The sequence below is a fragment of the Protopterus annectens genome, chromosome 5.part0 (assembly GCF_019279795.1).
Source record: "Protopterus annectens isolate FY-2018-M chromosome 5.part0, PAN1.0, whole genome shotgun sequence".
Taxonomy (NCBI): Eukaryota; Metazoa; Chordata; order Ceratodontiformes; family Protopteridae; genus Protopterus; species Protopterus annectens.
In genome coordinates this window covers 1,459,201-1,479,698 of record NC_056735.1, presented here as the reverse complement: position 1 = coordinate 1,479,698, position 20,498 = coordinate 1,459,201, and the positions used below count along the sequence as shown (strand labels likewise).

The following is a 20,498-nucleotide window of genomic DNA, read 5'->3' as shown; positions in this document are numbered from 1 at the left end:
ATACCTTCATTGAAGGTTGTGCGTCAGGGCTGGCAACTCGGTACGTAAAAATCTACTGCCAATCATTAGCGGACTGGAGTTCTGCTGTGGCGACCCCTAACTGGGAAAAGCCGAAAGATACAACAAAAAGTTTGTATCAGCTGCCGTTTTATAAATACTTGACATTTTTTACGCATAAAATACCTATCTAAATAAATGTTATAAAATAGTATAAAATACATACAGATATTGCACTAACCAAGCAAAACACTTTATAAAGCATTATAATTTTGTTGACCTTAGTTTAGGAACTGGTTTTAAAGAAACTGAGTCATTAAGCCCAGAGGTCTTAGTGGCTTCTAGTGACAATTGCCAATACAATTCTTTGTATTCAAGTCTAGGTTCCCATGGGCCACCTCTAATATCCTTATGTACCACTTCCAAGACATAAAAGAAAACCTTGGCATTGCAAAGTATGCCTGCGCAGTGCATTATTTTTACAGCTGCCCTAATGTCATACTCGTGTTCATAGATTCTTTTTAGTTTTCTCTGTGATTTACCTCCGTAGAATGAGCCACATTTATTACAAGTAACAAGATATACTATTCCATTTGTTTCACAATTTGCAAAACGCTTACTTGTTAACCGTCTATCCCTGCTTCTCAGAAAGACTGTGTCTGTTTTGTTGATCCATGCACATTGGGAACAGCATCCGCACTTAAAAGTGCCAACTTTATCTTTTTTAGCCATGTTTCCATCGTTCTTGTTTTTTTTCTAAAATATTCTCTATGCTTTTACCTTTTCGGTGGGTACATTTGAAAGGTTTGTTAAAAATGAATCCCAAATCAGATGTAGCACTAAACCTAGTCCATTCCTTCTCTAATAGTGCTTTTATTGCATTTGAATTAGCATTGTAGTCCATCACAAGATTACTAGGCAAATGGCCATTGTCTTTGTTTAACCTTTCTTGTACAATAACATCATTCTCCAATGGGCCTTCACCTAAAATAGGTTTAAACTTGCCCTTTCTTCCTTCTCTAACTTCATGTTCTACTTTTTTAATCAGGTCAGCTGGGTAGCCTCTTTCACAAAACATCTCGAATAGTTTACTGCATTCTACCTCAAAATCTGTATCATCTGATGTCATCTTGCTCCCTCTCACATATTGACCTTTTATTATTCCTTTCCTTTGAAAGAACGGATGTGCACTCTTAAATGCTAAATAGGAATTAGTAAATGTTTTTTTTCTATATACTTTCGAGTTAAACCTTCCTGACTGTTTAGTGATAGAGGTATCTAAATATTCAAGTTTGCTTAAATCAGTTTTATATGTAAACTTTAAAAATTGTGTTGAATCTGATACTTAACAAATTCTAAAAATTTAGTGCAGGGGTGCTTTCTGCTGCCTTGAACCAGGTCTATGTTACAGCACAAATGTGTATGTTCTCCATTTTAAGGAGTGTTTCGAGCGAGTGCATTTTGAGATTTAGACTTCTAGCGTTGAGCAGCATGACCCTCGGATTGCATTTGTTTGTAGCTGTTATGGTGGTAATTTGGTCTATGGAACACCGCCTAAAAAAGGCAGTATAGGGGAGGTAAGAGCCTTGGCCAGTATCCAGAAGCCCAGGCGTGACAGATGCAGGCCATTTCTGGCAAAGCATCGAGGTCTGTCAGTCATATCATCCCCGGCAGACAGATACTGGATCCCCTAGAAACTTAGCCAGTTGTTGAAATCAAGCATTTTCTGCTTATACTGTGGTATCATTCTGGGTGATGGTAGGATGCTGGTCAGGACTAGGGTCATAACCGCTTGGGCTACATAATCTGAGAGCTCCTCCATGTCTCCCTTCATGTAGTCCAGGGAGGTACGTCTCGGGTCATTCACACCCACATGTACAATGACAGTCATATTTGTACCTGTTGTTGAGGGACCTGAATGCATGCATTATGTGGTGGATCCTGGGACCTGAGAGGCAGCTGACTGTTGCTTTCTCCTTATTCAACCTAGTGAGTGGGACATCAGTGTGCCTCACTATCGAGTCACATATGACTAGTTTGTTGGGCATGCTGTTTTGCCTTAGGGGCTTTGGTTGAGTGGCACATTGTTTAAGAGAGTTATGTGCCGTGATTATTGTTGTGTTGTGATGGTCCAGTGCATTTCTGCCTTGGACGTCTCTGCTGTTTGGGTAGATTTTATTGACAGCCTCTGTGAAAAGTGGTTGTGTGGTTTGTGATTTTATGTGAAGGCAGTGCTGGTGTGTGTTCTGGAGGGCTATGTGTTCCATGTGGTGTGGTGCAAGTGTTGACCTTCTCCTCTTGTCCAGCTATTCAGGTGCAGGAAAGGCAGCTATTCAAGTCTTGGCTGCAGTGTGCGTGGCTTCCAATTTGGATATATAAGTGCATCTCTCACAAGTCTGAGTGTTTGGAGGTAAGAGGAGACGGTTGTCACTGTACATGAGGCAGTTGCTACATTGCCTCAGGATGCCCAAGTTCACCAGGTTAATAGGAGAAAGCACAGGGAACTGACATTTAGACATGCCTGGAGGGGGTGGGCATTCATAATAAGTACTGGAGCTGTTTCCTTACAGAACGTTTAGTGCTGGTAGCACTTGTGTGCTACAATACTTGCTACAAGAAGTCTGGTAAAGTGCTAAACTAATAAGCCAGTAAAAGTGTAGGAGAGGAGAGAACTAGCAGATCTAAGGGAAAAATTGAAGAGCAGACCTTGGCACCACTCAGAAGCTTACAAACAGTCCTGAATACAGCAAATCTGTATCTGGACTAGACTAGTTACAGGAAAGGTGGGAAACAAGCACAAATGCGGTCTTTTAAACCATAAAGTTGAAAGAGATGGAAAAACTGCCCAAACGGCCAATCAACTACAATTTCTGGGCCAGAAACCACTCCTGTTGTGGTAGATAGGCTACCTAGTGCTTACCACTCCCACTGATAAGCTAGAAGGCTTCCCTCCAACACAGAAAGACTTGGGGGGGGGGGGCTTACAAGCAGTACAAAAGGACCATGGTATTGTCTGTAAGGATCCTGAGTGGTCCTAGGCAAGAATAGAGGATGAAAAGTCTGCAAGGTCAGAATCAGAGCCCTTATCTCTCTGCTGTTGATGTGTTCCCTCTGTTGAGAGGGAGACCAAAGACCTTGAACCTTCCTGGAAGCAAAACTTGCTCCTCAGCCTAAGTCTGAGGCATCTGTAAAGAGCTGCTGAGCTGACTGGGATACTTGAAAGTGGAAGGCGAGGGTTCTGACTGAGTTGCTGCATCCACCAAAGCAACTCTGTTTTCAGGCATGGAAGAAGAGGAATCAAGAAGTCTAAAGGATGAGCATGCTGGGACCAAGTGGTCTTTAGAAACCACCAGAACTTTCTTGTGTAATTTTGCAAAAGGCAGCATGGGGTTTGTGGAAGCTATAAACCCCAGTAGTCTTAGAAATCCCCTGGCCATGATGCAAGGAAGAGACAGAAGGGACTCAATGAAACCTCTTGAGAAAGGACGACTTCTGAAGGCAGGAAAATCAACATCACGTCTGTTCCGAACCTGCACCCCTGGAAGATGAGATCCTGGGTAGAGGTTAGAGTGGATTTCTTGAAAATTATTGAAAATCCTAGTCCCTGTAGGGGAATAGCAAATACATCTGGGCTGTTGGCACTGAAGAGCAGATTGTCTAAGTAGAGTTAAACCTGAAGGCCTTTTACCCTTAGGTAGGCAGTGTCTGGGGCTAGGCACTTTGTGATTATCCTGTGTTGCAGTGGAGAGACCAAAAGGCAAGGCAGAGAACTGAAAATCCAAAGAACCCACTGAGAAATGCAAGAACTTCCTAAACTGAGGATGTATAGGGATATGCAGGTAGGCATCCTTGAAATCCAGAGAGGCTAGGAAGGATTGCGGAGGGACCAGGGGGAAGAAGAGACTTCATAGATACTATCCTGAAAGAAGGCACCACCAGGAAGGTATTTAAGAGGGTTGAGGTCTAGGATAGGCCTACAAGGACCATCTTTTCTGGGAAAAAGAAACATCCTGGAGTAGAACCCCTTTCCCCTGTTGGTCTGGAGGAACAGCCTGAACGGTGCCTTGGTCTGAGAGCTGATTAAGCAACATGGAGAGCAGTTGAAGTTGGCTGGATGGGGGCTGAGGGTATCCCTTGGAAGGGAGGAAGAGTCTTCCAAGTCATAAGGTATCCGATGTTCTTCGTGTTTCACTGTTGCAGTCATTACATTTGGGTTATCTGCTTGCAGGTAGCCCTCAGTCGGCCTGATTAACAAAGTCTTGGGTCCTGCGTCGGTTGCTGTCCCTTCTTCCATGACATCAGGGGTATAAAACATGCAGCCAATGCCATTACATCAGTCTTTCTTGCCATGCGGTGCCCAAAGCAGAAGCAGTTCACAAGTGCCTGTCGGCCGACTACTGAAATTTTCTTTTTCGAGTTTAGAACCGAAGTCTTCAACTAAAGCTAAGTACTCCGTTGGGGAAACTTTTTCTTGCTCCTTACCGATGTCAGTAAAAGTTAATTGCATTACTTGCGGAAAGCAAATACCTCATAAAGATTTTAATTTGTACTGTATTCCTTGCCTAGGCCCAGACCACGACGTACCTTGCTGTCGGTTTTGTGCTTTATTTAATCAGTGCACTATCTGTCGTCTGTATATTTTCGCCTTTAAATATTTCGGTTCTCGGTTTAATTATCCAGAAATGTCGGTTAGCCATCCAACTACCGGGATTCCAAAAAAATGCAAAGATAAAGACAGAGACAGGCTGCTGAGATACAAAACTACCGATGGCGCTTCTCCTAAGCCAGTTGCCTGTTCGGCGGTACTCAGTGAGGCTCTTTTGCAGCCCCTGATATCCGCTACGTCTGATTCGCAGGCCTCTACTGAGACCCATTCGGAGTCTGGTATGCTGCGAGATGCTTCAGTTATGGAACCCGTGGATGTCCCTACCCTGGATGGGTCCGGAGCCGCTGTGCAGGCACCGGCTTCTAAGGGTGTATTCAGGCCTACGGACTTGCATATTAAACCAACGCCTCCTTCTTTACTTAGGCCTAAATCTCGATCCATGCCTAAAAAACCGACACCCAGGCCACATGCTCAGGCCTCTATGCCTATAAAACAAATTATAAGAATGGCTGAAGATCTAATAACTCTAATCAGGAGTAGCCAACCCCCCCCCCCCCTTTCTAAGAGGCCTAGGACTGATGTTGATTATGAATCTTCTGATCAGGATTCTGTTTTTTCTGATTCTTCTGATGATCTGGATTTGCCCTCATCTACTTATGAAGATTATGATGCAGAGGACTGCATTCCCTCTGCTTCCCATCCTGAGGATTTTTCTTTTGGGGAAACCTTACAATCTCTAAGTGAGCATTTCCACTGGGAAAGCAAGGATTTTTCTGATTCAAAAAAGAGGCTTAGGGATTTCCTTCTCCTTCCTCAACATAGGCCTTTAGCTGTTCCTCCTGTACTAGACATTGTTGATGATACTTTTTCAGAATCTAATTTGGCCCCTGATTCCCTGCCTCCTGCTCCCAGAAAACCTAACAGATACTACAGGGTCCCTGAGTCCCACAAGTTCCTTTTTAAAAATCCTATTGCAGATGTTCTTCGTGTTTCACTGTTGCAGTCATTACATTTGGGTAATTTGCTGGCAGGTTGCCCTCAGTCGGCCTGAATATCCAAGTCTTGGATCCTGCGCATGTTGCTGTCTCCTCTTCCATGACGTCAGGTTGTCAGGGATATAAAACATGCAGCTGACGCCATTTTATTCAGTCTTTCTTGCCTAGCGGTGCCCGAAGCAGGAGCAGTTCGCAAGTGCCGGTCGGCCGACTCCTGAAATTTTCGCATTCGAGTTTCAGAACCGAAGTCTTCAACTAAAGCTAAGTACCCCGTTGGGGAAACTTTTTCTTGCTCTTTACCGATGTCAGTAAAAGTTAATAATTGCATTACTTGTGGGAAGCAAATACCTCATAAGGATTTTCATTTGTACTGTATTCCTTGCCTAGGCCCAGATCATAACGTGCCTTGCTGTTGGTTTTGTGCTAGATTTAACCAACGCACGATTAAGCGTCTGTATATTTTTGCTTCAAAATATTTTGGATCCAGATTTAATTACCCTGAAATGTCGTTGGTTAGCAATCCGACTACCGGAGTTCACAAAAAACGGAAAGAAAAAGACAGAGACCGTTGAGGTCCAAAACCGATGACGAAGCTTCTACTAAGCCAGTCGCCAGTTCGCCGGTACTCAGTGAGGCACTTTTGCAGCCCCTGATGCCCGCTACTTTTGAGTGGCAGGCCTCTACCGAGACCCATGCGGAGTCCGGTATGCCGCGAGATTCTCAGGGTATTGAACCCGCAAATGTCTCTCCCTTGGATGGGTCCAGAGCTGCTGAGCAGGCACTGGCTTCTGAGGGTGTTTTCAGGCCTCAACATTTTTATATAAAACCGACGCCAGCTTCAAAAACAAGATAAAAAAAATATTCTAAGTAAAAAAAAAAAACGACGCATGAGCCACGTACTCAAGCCTCTATGCCTAAAAAATAGATGATCAAAATGGCTGAGGACTTGGTTACCTTGATCAGGGCTTCCCAATCCCCCCCTGCTAAGAGGCCTAGGCAAGACACTGATTATGAATCTTCAGATCAGGTTTCCATTTCTTCTGATCAGGAATTTTCTGTTCCACCCTATGAGGATTCAAACGCAGAAGAATCAATCCCATCTGCATCTCCTCCTGAGGATTATTCTTTTGGAGAAACCTTGCATACTTTAAGGGAACTATTTCATTGGGAGAGTCAGGATTTCTCTGAATCAAAAAAGAGGCTTAGGGATTTCCTCCTTCTTCCTCAGCATGGGCCTTTGGCTATACTTCTTGTATTAGACATTATTGATGGTGTTTTTGGAATCAAGCATGGCTCCTGATTCCCTATCTCCGGCTCCTAGTAAGTTAGATAGATATTACAGGGTTCCTGACTCCCACAAATTTCTATTCAAATATCCTGCTGCTGATCCTGAGACTATCTCACAGGGTCCCAGAGGTGTAAAGGCCTCTACAGCCAAAAATCCTACCCCCTCTGATAGAGATTCCAGGGCGCTGGATAGATGGGGAAAGAAGGTTTATAAGTCTGCAACCTTGGCAATTAGGGCCATAAACTGCCAGTTTCATATGCTTAAATATCAACAGCATGTTATGGGCTTATTGAAACAGAAAATTATGTTGATTTCTGATTGTGTGGAAAATAAAGAATTGCAGGAATTATTGCATGCAGCAGAACAGGTTGGAAAGCATACTTTGCAATGTGGTTTTGATTCCTTGGAGGCTTCTTGCAGGGCCGTAGTTACTGGATCTGTGATTAGAAGGCATGCCTGGCTCAAGGAGCAAAATCTGCCTGATCATGTTAAAGCTAAATTGTTGGATGCCCCTTTACAGCATGATACTCTGTTTGGTAATGAAGCAGAAGAGGTTTTAAAGAAAATTGAAGACAACGCTAAATCTATGCAAAAGTGCAGCCACCCAGGTTCAGTAGGCACTGGCCTACTAAAAATTGGTCCTTTCCTGTGTCCAACAGAGCCTCTGAAGGCAAATCCAGGTGCTCAAAAGGCTCTAGATACCAATCACAGGGTTCTTACAGGTCAAAGCAATGGGGTGCCTCCACCTCCAAATCTGGAGGAAACAAAGCACAACCCTACAGTAAGCAGTGTCAATGACTTCCCTCTACCTTCACCAAGCACTTATCTTTTGGCAGCCCCCTTGGGGGAAAAATTAGCACTTCATGCTCAAAATTGGCAGTTAATTACCCAGGACAAATGGGTATTAAACATAGTATCCCAGGGGTACAGATTTCATTTCCATACTTTGCCAATTCCAAATGGTTGGCCAGATCTGCCACAAAATCAGTGGGCAGAGGCTCAGAAACAAGTTGCATCCCTCATGGATATGGGGGCTATTCAACCAGTACCAGAACAGGAAGAAGGACAAGGTTTTTATTCAAGACTTTTCCTGGTACCCAGAAAAGACGATGCATGGCATCCAATACTGGACCTATCAGTTTTGAACACATTCCTGGACATTCCAAAATTCAAAATGCTAACTTTGCAACAGCTACTGCCTATGCTGGCCAGGAACGCTTGGTTAGTGACTCTAGACTTGAGGCATTCCTGCATATCCCAATAAGGGAATCGTGCAGAAGATACCTCCGCTTCAAGGCAGATTTTTTGCATTACCAATTCTCTGCACTGCTCTTTGGCTTATCTACTGCACCCAGGGTCTTTACAAAGTGCCTGGCACCAGTAATTGCATTTTGCAGACGAAGCATACAAAGTTATCCTTACCTGGACGACTGTCTCATTCAAGCAGAGAACAAGGACTTTCTTCTTCAACATCTGGCGTTTGTAAAAAGGCTTCTAACATGCCAAGGGTACACAATAAACGAAAAGAAATCCCAGCTGATACCCTCCCAAATAATTACATTTCTGGGTACAAGCTTGAATACAACTGCCCAGATGGCTTACCTTACCCCAAACAAACAAAGGCAACTGACAACATACTTCAAACAGATGGCAGCAAAAACCCAGTTATCTGCAAGACAAATTCTGCAGGCTTTGGGGTTCATGGCGGCCTGCATTCTACTAATTCCATATGCAAGATTGCATATGAGGAAACTACAATGGTACCTAAAAAGTTTATGGAGTCAACATTGTCACAGTCTGGAAACAATGATTCCGCTCATTCCCTGCCTATAACAGGAGTTTCTTTGGTGGGCAGAGACATGTCACCAAAAAAAGGGACGGTCATTCACTCTACCCCCTGCCACCCAAACCCTAACTACAGACGCATCAGACTATGCATGGGGGGCCCACCTGGCGGGGAGATGCATTCAGGGCATATGGAGCCCAAAACAAATGCATCTGCATATCAACCAGAAAGAGATGCTAGCTGTTAAGAATGCTCTGACAGCCTTCAAGGACTTACTTCATCCAGGACAACTACTGATAAAGATGGACAACACCACGGTTATGTGGTACATAAACAAGCAGGGGGGTACACATTCCTACCCCCTTTGCAGACTAGCCATGGCATTGTGGAACACAGCTTTGACTTACCAAGTGCATCTTCAAGCTCAGTTCCTGCCATGAAAACAAAATACTCTGGCAGACCTAAGCAGAAATCTTATGGACCCGCACGAGTGGAAACTGGATCCACAAATCTTCAGCATGGTAACACAGAAATGGGGGAGGCCAGACATAGATCTATTTGCTTTTCCCCAAAATTATCAACTGGACAAATTCTGCACAAGGACTTATCACAGACAAGCATGGAAAGTGGACGCCCTATCCTTCAGTTTGACAAACCTATCAGTCTATGCCTTTCTTTCTCTGCCTCTTCTCTCCAAGGTCTTACTAAAGGTCAGACAGGAAAAACCAAAAATGATCCTGATTGCCCTGGACTGGCCTCGCCAGCACTGGTACCCAATTCTAAGGAGTATGTCTCAACTCCTTCCTTGGTACTTGCCTCAAATACCTCATCTACTGTCTCAGCAGAACAATCAAATTCTGCACACTCCGCTCCAAACTCTGAACCTTGCAGCATGGCTGATCATTTCATTGTTCAAACAACACCTCTCACTAAATCTGTGATGGATATCATTTTGGAAGCCAGAAGGCCTACTACTAGAAAATCCTATGCTGATAAATGGAAGAGATTCTGTGCTTGGAACCAAGTACAAGAAACGGACACAGCAAAACCAAATATCCCTCAGATTTTACAATACTTGACTGAGATGCTTAACAAGGGCCTATCTTTTTCTTCAATAAAAATCTATGCCTCTGCCATCTTGGCTCATTACAACACGGAGTCTCCCCTCTTTTCTCATCCTCTGCTAAAACAGTATCTTAGAGGGGCCAAGAATTTAAGGCCCCCCAGAAGATCACCAACTCCTGCATGGGACCTCAATTTTGTGCTGGAAAAACTCCCCGTGCCTCCTTTTGAACCAGCAGCTACTGCGGATATACATTTTTTATCTTGGAAAAAAGCTTTCCTCTTGGCAATCACTTCAGCAAGAAGAGTTTAAGAACTACAGGCTCTCATGGCTGAGGAGCCTTTTATTAGATTTTACCCGGACAGGGTGTACCTCAGTATCAATCCTTCCTTTATGCCTAAGGTGGTATCCAGTGTGGCTCTTAACTAAACAATTCACCTGCCAACATTTTACTCTAATCCGCAGAACAAGAAGGAGCAGATTCTGCATTCATTGGATGTACACAGACAACGATTTTACTTAAACAGAACCAAATCTCTAAGAAAGTCTGAGCAACTACTCATGGCATTTGCTTCAGGATCAGAGGTGAAGGCTATATCAAAGCAGACTATTTCTAAGTGGATAAGCCATTGCATTAGTTTCTGCTGCTTGCACCATGGTAAACCTGTACCCAAGGGAATCCGATCACATTTCACCAGGGCTGCCTCTACCTCAGCAGCCTTTCTCAGAGGAGTTCCAACCAAAGACATTCTAGAAGCTGCTACTTGGATCTCTGTTCATACATTCACAAAGCATTATCATTTGCCTCTCTTCTCCAAATCCAGGACAGGCTTTGCCACTGCAGTTCTGCAGGGCTTCATAGCCGTCTTAATGCTATTTAGTTCCATCCTCCCATCCATAGCTTTGGGATTCTACCCAAATGTAATGACTGCAACAGTGAAACACGAAGAACATAGTACAGTTGTGTACACTTACCATAAATGTAGATGTTCGAATGTATTCACTGTTGCAGTCTGGGTTACCCACCCGCCATCCCCCTTTTCTATAACTTCTCTTTCCTTCACTATATTCTAAAGCCTTTGTGGTGTATTTGCTTTTAGATGAAGGTAAAGTTTATGTTGCTAAAAGTGCATTTACATATATTGCTGTTTATTTATATGTATATATTTTTGTTCCCCATTTATTTATTTTACATTTATTTTTATTTATTTTATTTTGCATTTGTTAACCGGGGGTGTCTGACTGAGCCGAAAAGGCCCTTTTTCAGCAGAGGCCCGGGGAGAAAAGCTCCACAAAGAAAAATTACAGACACATTTAGTTATTTAAACATAATCAGTATACACACAAATTACAAGAGACATGTTTTTACAGTGGTATGCACTGGGTCACTGGGTCAGGTGCATTTGGGGGGCACCTGACATCTGGGGCAAGAAAAACTGAATAAAATGGCGTCAGCTGCATGTTTTATACCCCTGACGACCTGACGTCATGGAAGAGGAGACAGCAACTGACACAGGACCCAAGACTTTGATATTCAGGCCGACTGAGGGCAACCTGCCAGCAGATTACCCAAATGTAATGACTGCAACAGTGAATACACTCAACATCTACATTTATGGTAAGTGTACACAACTGTACTATCCAGAGACTATTTCACAGGGGCCCAAGGGCATTAAGGCTTCTACTGCTAAAAATACTACCCCTTCTGATAGAGACTCCAGGGCACTGGATAGATGGGGTAAGAAGGTTTACACACCTTGGCCATTAGGGCTTTAAACTGCCAGTTTCATATGTTAAAGTATCAGCAACATGTTATTGGACTGCTTAAACAGAAAATGATGTTGATCCCTGACTGTGTGGAAAATAAAGAATTACAGGATTTAATGCATTCTGCTGAACAAGTTGGAAAACATACTTTGCAATGTGGTTTTGATTCATTAGAGGCCTCTTGCAGGGCTGCTGTTACTGGGTCTGTGCTCAGAAGGCATGCTTGGATTAAGGAGCAATCTTTGACTGATCATGTTAAAGCTAAATTGTTGGATGCTCCTTTAAATCAGGACTGCCTGTTTGGCAACAAGGCTGAGGAAGTTCTTAAAAAGATGGAAGATAAAGCTTAATCTATGCAAACTGTTAAAGATTTTTTACAAGTTCAGCCTCCTAGATTTAATAGGCACTGGCCCTCTAAGAATTGGTCCTTTCCAGCCTTTTCCAGGTCTTCTCAAACCAAACCCAGACACAGCAAACACCCCAGGTTTCAGTCCCAGGTGACACACAGAACTAAGCAGTGGGGCGGCCGCCATTTCCAAATTTGGGAATAATAAGACTCCCACCATGGTAAACTGTCTCAATGACTTCCTTTTAAAATTTCCAAGCACTTATCAACGGACTGCCCCTTTGGGGGGAAGATTGCTCTTCATGCAAAGAATTGGGAACGCATTACCCAGGACAAATGGGTTTTAAATATAGTGTCCCAGGGATAAAGATTTCACTTCCACACATTGCCAACACCAAGCGGATGGCCGTACTTACCCCCAAATCAGTGGACAGAGGCCCAAAAATAAGTACTTTCTCTCTTAAGCATTGGAGCTATTCAACTGGTACCAGAAGAGGAAAAGGAACAGGGTTTCTACTCAAGACTTTTCTTGGTACCCAGAAAAGACAATTCATGGCGTCCTATCCTGAAGCTGTCTACTCTAAACACCTTTTTGGAGATTCCAAAATTCAAGATGCTGACTCTTCACTTACTTCCTATGCTAGGCAAAGATGCCTGGTTGGGAACATTAGATTTAAAAGAAGCATACCTGCACATCACAATCAGGGAATCTTGCAGAAGATACCTACGCTTCAAAGCAGGCTACACGCACTATCAGTTCTCTGCACTACCCTTTGGCTTATCTACTGCACCCAGGGTATTCACAAAGTGCCTAGCTCCAGTTATTGCATTTTGCAGGGAAAGAAATATTCAAATATACCCATACCTGGACGATTGTCTACTTCAGGCAGAAAGCCAGGACGTACTTTGGAATCATCTGGCCTTTATACAAAGGGTTCTAACTTGTCTGGGGTACACCATAAACGAAAAGAAATCACACCTGGTACCCTGTCAACAAATGATATTCCTGGGAGCAAGCTTGAATACAGCTTCCCAGATGGCTTACCTCACGCCAAAGAAACAAATTCATTTGACAACCTACTTCAAGCAAGTGGCCACAAAACCCTGCTGTCTGCAAGACAAATACTTCAAGCCTTGGGGTTCATGGCCTCCTGCATTCTTCTAATTCCATATGCAAGGCTGCATATTAGGAAACTACAGTGGTATCTAAAAAGCCTATGGTGTCAACAGTCTCAAGACCTGGAAACAATGATTCCTGTCATACATTGCCTACGCCTCGAGTTCTTTTGGTGGGCAGAGGCCTGCCTCCAAAACAAAGGACTACCTTTCACACCACACCCTGCCGCCCAAACCCTAGCAACAGACGCATCAGACTATGCACTGGGGGGGCTCACCTGGCAGGGAAGTGCATTCAGGGCAAATGGGACCCAAGTCAAATGCACCTGCATATCAATCAAAAAGAAATGTTAGCTGTACAGAATGCTCTGACAGCCTTCAAGGACCACATTCTTCCAGGACAACTAATGGTAAAGATGGACAACTGCATTTTTATACCCCTGATGACCTGACGTTACGGAAGAAGGGACAGCAACCAATGCAGGACCCAAGACTTTGTTAATCAGGCTGACTGAGGGCTACCTGCAAGCAGATAACCCAAATGTAACGACTGCAACAGTGAATACACTTGAACATCTGCATTTGTGGTAAGTATACACAACTGTACTTTTTGAATGATGGAAATGACCCAAGAGTCATGAGTGATTTTCGTCCAGTTTGAAAAAGAAAGAGAGAGGTGAAGAGATAAAGGAATATGACTTGGAAGAAGCACTTGGTTGTCACGGTGAACTTGATCTGGGCTGAAAGGGCTGTTGAGCAGGGGCAGAAGCAACCAACTTGACAGTAGTGGTCTCTTGGAAGACTTCTTTGGCCTATGTCCAGATGAGACAGAAGTGGAAGAGCTAGCAGGCCTTGTGACAAAAGTAGTTTTGGGAGGATAATTCCTATGGAATTTAGGGACTGGGGAAGCAAGCAAGTGTTTCAAATCCTAGAGCTCCTTACCCTTTTCTTTCAAGGATTTAAAAAGCTGTGCTGCTGCTGTGTCAAAAATGGCAGAGTTTACCCAAAGGAGCATCAAACATCTGGCCATTGTCATCAGGAAGTGACTGAATTGCGTAACCAAGAATACCATCTTAGTACAGAGGCAGACGCTGCTGCCCTGAAAGATGCCTCCGCAGCATGATAAGTATATTTAATGGAACGTCTTGCTACCTGGGAGGAAGCAGTCAAAAGAGTAAGAGACTGTGATTTAGCCTCTGAATCAGGTAGTTGAGAAAGAGTCTGGGAGGCTTGAGAAATCAGGGACAGAGAGAGTACCTAGACGTGTGTGTCTGTTAATAGCTTTAATTGCCAAGGTGGAAGAGGTATATACCTTCTTCCCAAATCTTTCCAAAATCTTGCTTTCTTTGTCAGAAAGAAGCAACTTTGCAGAAGGTGACATGCAAGAAGATTTGTCAGAAATAATAGAGACCACAGCATGGTCATCAAAAGGACATTTAAAAGAAACTTGGTCATCTGTGACCTTATAAAATCTGTCAGGTCTTTTAGGGGCAGAGGCCTGGAATCTGGGTTTTTACAGGATGATGCAAAAGCATCTAAAAACTGGGAAGCACTGGTGGAACTGCATCTTTTTTGTATCTTTTTTGCTCCTCTGAAATTTGAGAAGAATACCATTTAAAGAATTCCTTCATCTTGTTAATAGTTTTCCCAAAGAAAAGCTCTTCCACAGGGGAATCTCCCCCATTAGACTCCTCCTCTGGAGGAGCATATTCCAGAGGAGAAAGAATCCGGATGGAGTACGCCAAGGAATATTCATCCAAAAAAGAGTCCTCAGAGTCTGAATCTGGAATCTGATACTCAGCAGCTTGTGCAGGAGACACCTAAGACCCAGATGGCAACACTGGAGACGAGGAGAAGGCAGGCAAGGGGATATTAGAAGTAGAAACTGCAGGCCTCAAAGCCATCAAGGCTTTAATGAGACCCTGCAAAAAGGTATCCCAGTCCAACAGAGGGGTGGAAGGGACAGTAGAATGTTTTGTCACCTTCTGCTTCTTAACAGGTTTGTCTTGATGAGAAGAATTCCCGGACGTAGGCCTTGCGTCCGAGACTTCTTTAGATGGAGGAGCAGCAGTGGTTCCTGAGTCATTTGTAACAACAAGCTGCAGTTCCCTCAAGGCATCTGAACCACACATCTGCATGGCCTTGGATTTGCTAAGATCCACCCCTTGATGGCTTCCCCTGAGGTACCTACTGAAGACGCAGACCCTACCTTTGAACATACCACTGGGTTTTCACTAACCTCAAGGGGTACGTCGGAGGGAGTAGGCACAGCCGAATAGGATTTGGGACTAACTTAGCTAACATTCCTCTTCAAAGATGGCTCAGCCGAAGGACTCCTGGAACCTTATATCGCATCCCTAGGCAGATGTTTGTCTGATTTTTTTAGGTAAAGATTTAAAGCCGACAGACTACTATGCTATGGCTTGGGCACAAAGTCCTGACGGATCAAACAGGAATGATGGTCATGAGTAGGCCCTAAACAGAACAAGCAAATCTTGTGACTATCCTTATGTGGAATTTGCCTTCCACACCTACACTTGCCCATCCTGGATGACATTAACAATAACAAGAGGCCATATCAAGAAAATAAATCCCCTATGGGGTATTTATCTGAAGTTGGAAGGCAAACCAACGATATCCGACAGCAGACCGAACGTAAGAGTCGACCTTTCCGAATAGCTGCAAAAAAAGTTCTGAGGATGGTACATGTGGATGTCTCTTTTAAGGCTGACATTGTCAGTGACTTTGTATGGTGTCCCTCCCCCTGGCAGTGGCAATAAGCTTTTGTATACATCGGGTCTACTGGCAGAATACAACCCATATGTAAAGAATACTGCAACATAGACGAGAAGGACATCTATGGTTATGGTAAGATTTTACACAACTATTGTTTGTCTGCCTTGCCCTTTGGACTATTCACTGCACCAAGAGTGGTCACAAAGTGTCTAAACTGTACTTATAGCTCATTTCAGTCTACACAGTATCCACATTTCTCCATATTTAGATGACTTGCTTATCTTAGCAGAGTTTTATCAGGAATCTCTCTCTCTCTCTTTCTTGGGTGAGAGATCTCTTACACAAGCTGGCATTCCAAGAGAAGATTCAAAAGTCTTTCTTGATTCCTCCTCACAGGATTGTGTTTCTGAGATGTCAGCTAGACGTCACTGTTCAAAGAACTTTTCTTTCACAGGAAAAAAAAATAGAGCTATATTTAGATCTTTTTCTAGGGTTTTCCACTCTGACATTGGTTGCTGTGTTAGAATACCCTAGGAGTTTGGGTCTCATGGTTTCTGTGATTCTCATGATATCCCTGGCAAGACTCCCTTTTTAATTTCTCCAAATGTTTTGGGTTTCTAATACCATGATGGGAATGGACCCCATTCGTAAGTCAAAGTATGATTAAAGTTCATGAAATTACTATTGTTTCAATCTTTGATTTCAGCCAGAAGTGCTCTTCGCAGCACCCACAATGTGCCCAGCAATGACTCCTGCAATTCATGCGGAGTTACATGTATTGGTAACGTATCTAAATATGATTGCAGATTCTTTTTTATAATACCTGTTGCTCCTACTACTATTGGAACTGTGTGGGTATTTCTCTTCCACGTTGCTGTAGTTTCTGCCTGCAAATCCTGATATTTTATAACTGTGTCCCTCTCTATGCAAGACACTGTAGTCACTAGGTGTAGCAATTTCAGTGATTTACATTTGTCTTCTTTTCATAGACCACTAATTCTGATTTTCTCACATCTGTCTTTTGAACTGTTAATAATGAGTGATCCCATGCGATGTAGACATCGTCATTTTCTGTGATGCTTTGTGGCTCATGTTTCCAGTGTTTTTCAGCTACTTTGATAGTATAATGTTTGCACAATCCACAGTGCAACAGTCTTGCCACATTATTATGCCTTTCAGTATTCAGTCCTTCTGCCATTAGTATATCACAACCAGCAACAAGGTGTGCGACTGTTTCAAATTCTGTTTTACAAAACCTACATTTGTCTGTTTCTCCCACATGTTCAGTGGACTTTCTAAACCAACATGTACGTAGCCCACTATCGTGGGCCACCAGTATCAACCTTTCATCTTTTGGTTTGAATTTGCCTCTCCTTAACCATTCCTGTGTTCGATCCTGATCACCATGAGGTTCTTCCAGGAGTTTTCTATACTTGTGACTATATTTATGCATTTTCCACATTTATTGCCTTCTCATCTGATCCTTCACCTTATAGTCTTTCTTTTGTGTTTTTGGCACATTCAGTTGATGCCTGATTTTTATCTACATCTGGTTTGATTTTCATTGCTGCTTGACGCCGATATGCTTCTGCTAGACTAAGAAGGGAAGTCATAGGTTCATAGGTTCATACTAGGCTATCTGCCCTAGGGCATTTATAAGCCTAGCCAGAGTGTGTTTGGCTTTCGCCACCCATTTTAAATGAATTTTGCTAAGCCCTTTTTCAAGGTTAGTATACTGTGCCTCTGTCTAACAGTGACACAGAAGTGATACCCGGGGTAAACCTACTACCTCCCATCCACTCATCAAGATTCCTCTTGAAGAGAGTCAATGAGGGACTCTGCCTAACCTGGACTGGGATTTTATTCCAGAGTGAAGGGAGCCTCTGGGTTATGAATCTGTCCCTCCAGCATGTCCTATTTATTTCAGTGCTGAGGTTCAAGTCTCGAGCACGTAGCTCGATGGGATTTGGATTTTCTGAGGTGCAGCATGTCCATTAATCCCGGGTTGGACATGGCTTTATACGTCAGGCACAGATCGCCTCTGAGCAGGCGGTATGCCACTGAGTAGAGCTGGAGTTTCTTTAACCGGGCAGCATATGGCATCTGTTTGAGCCCTTTGATCCTCTTGGTGAGGTACTTTTGGGGTCTTTCCAGTTGCTGCAGGTGTCTGGTAAGGTACATCCCAAAAGGGGCATTGTACTCAATTATGGGCCTGATGAGGGATGAGTAAAGAGTTACGATGACCTCCCCTGATCTAGATGTGAATCCCTTCATGATTAGGTGGGCTATATAAAATGTTTTTCTAACCACTTTGGCCACGTGGTTGTCAAATGAGAGATTGCTATCAACTTGGGTTCCCAGGTCCCTAATTACTACTTCCGTACTTAACGGATTACCACCTATGTGGTAATTTGTGGGCACTTTTTTTTTGCCAAAGGGGATGACTACACTTTTTGGCGTTTAGCTTGAGGCCATGGCTCTGGCACCAGTTGTCTGTTTCTATGAGGCCCTTTTGTAGGATGCTTGTGTCGGCTGGAGAGTCGATTATGGCGCCCAGTTTGCAATCATCTGCGACCTTGGTCAGCCACAGTCCTTCCATGTTAGCCTGTACCTCGGTGAAATATATACTGAACAAGAGAGGTCCCAGGACTGAGCCTTGTGGGACACCACTTGTACCTGGTTTGGAGTCTGACATGGCTCCAGCAATTCTAACCATGTGGGTTCTGTCCTTGAGCCAGTTTGCAACCCATCTAGTGACATAGGGGTTTCTATTTAAGCTGGTGAGCTTATCTATAATGCCTGAGTGGGGTATTGTATCAAAGGCTTTTGCAAGGTCCAGGTAGGCTGTGTGGACCACCTTCCCCTCGCCAATGGCCTTGGTGACTGTTTCAAAGAAATCAACCAGGTTTAAGAGGCAGGATCTGCCCTTAACAAAGCCGAACTGGGTAGGATCCATTGTCTGTAGATCCCCAATATCTTTATTTATGAGGTCCATGATGATCCTTTCCATAGCTTTGCAGACCAAGCTAGTCAGGCTTATGGGGCGATAGTTTCCAGGATCCGTTGAGACACCACCTTTGTGGAGAGGGACCACTGTTGCTGTACGCCAGTGTTTGGGTACATATCCTGTAGTAAGGCTGAGATTGAACAGTAGTTTTATGTTTGGGTTTAGTTCTTCTTGGCATTCATGTAGGATGCAGCCCGGGACACCGTCTGGTCCCATTGATGCTGTGTTTTTTGCTTTGGAGAGGGCTGCTCTTACCTGAGCATCTGAGATGTCAGGGGGGGCAGCACTCTGCTGGGATAGATATTTGCCCTTTTGGTGGGGAAGCGGGGGAGAAGTTTGCGCTGAACATGTCAGCTAGGATGTTGGCAATATCTGTGGGTTCAGTGTATTTTTTGTCATTTTGTACTCATTCTGAGCATATCTGGGAATTCCCACCCAGGTTCCTAAGATAACTAAAGAAAGCCTTGTGATTATCCTTAGTGTCCTGTGCAATTTTTCTCTCGAAGCTGGCCTTAGACGATTTTATGAGTGCCCGTAGTTTTTTGCTAATACTAATCAGAGATGCCTTCCCTTTTTGGGATTTTGCTCCATCATGTAGTAGCTTCCTCCTTCTATTGTATAGTTTGTTTATGGCTGTGGTCCACCGGACAGGACGCCTAACTTTGGAGGATTGGGTCTTGGTTTTATTTGGGATTGCATGATCCATGTATTCCTGAAGGTGTTCATAGAATGCGTTTATAAAGGGGTCTAGATTTTTTCTCCTCATGTTTCAAAACTTTCACGATATTTGTGTCTTGTGAGGTCAACAGATGTATGCATTCCCACAATTGCAGATCTATACATGTAATCAGTTTCAAGTAGGCCCATACCTCCTTCAGAACAGGGAATATATAGTCTTAATATGCACTTATTTTTATAAATCATTTGATGAGCATTAAACAGCCTTCTTGTTTTCCTGTCTAATCTATCCAACACCGTTGGGGGCTAGTCAGTCAATCCAAAACTGCAAGTTAGGACAGGAAGAGCAAATTGGTTTATAGCTTGAATTTTGTTCATAGATGTCCGTGCTGTTTTCAGGATTAATTTAAGTCTTCTAAAATATTCCGTACTAAGTTTTATTCACAATTGTTCATGTTTTATATTGGTACCAACTACAAAACCTTTTGCCATTTGCTAATGTATGATTTTCTAGCAGCAGGTTTTCTCGCCTCCATTACTCCCCATGAGAAAGATACAGTGATATTGGAAGTGTCTTTGGTCTCAGCCCCAACACCCTTTGTCTTGTCAAATCCCAGTGCTTGAGTCTGACAGAAGAGAAATCACTTGGTGGAGACAGCAGATATTCCTAAATCCAGGTCTACCTTTCTAACTCCCTCTTCCAAAGCAGAAACCACAGACTCCTCAGACTTCACTTGAGGAGCAATTTGAGAAGGATTAAAAGTGATAGGTGTATGGGACACAAAGGACAGATGAAAATACACAAATATAAAAGAGATCAAGGTACTCAAATTCTCTGAATCATCTTTGCTCCCTGGAACCTCTTCAAGTTGTTACAGACAATAGTGCAGTCATGTGGTACATCTGCAAGCAAGAGGGAACCAGGATGTATCCCTTTGGCTGGCTAGCCGTGTTAGCTTGGGGTATAGCTTCACTTCACAATCTCAGTCTACAAGCATCCTACATTCTGTCAGAGCAAAATTTTGTGGCAGACAAGGGCATACCTTTACTAATGGAAACTAGATCAGAGGGAGTCAGAGATTTCATCCATCTGTGAGGAGTTCAAGTTAGACT

At 43.5% G+C, this 20,498-nt stretch overlaps 1 protein-coding gene across 1 annotated transcript in view; it reads left to right on the top strand.

Annotated features, from left to right (window-relative positions):
* The window catches only part of HERC2 (HECT and RLD domain containing E3 ubiquitin protein ligase 2), a gene marked incomplete in the record, with an annotated part of 3,551,743 nt that overhangs the window by 2,990,604 nt on the left and 540,641 nt on the right, over positions 1–20,498 (top strand).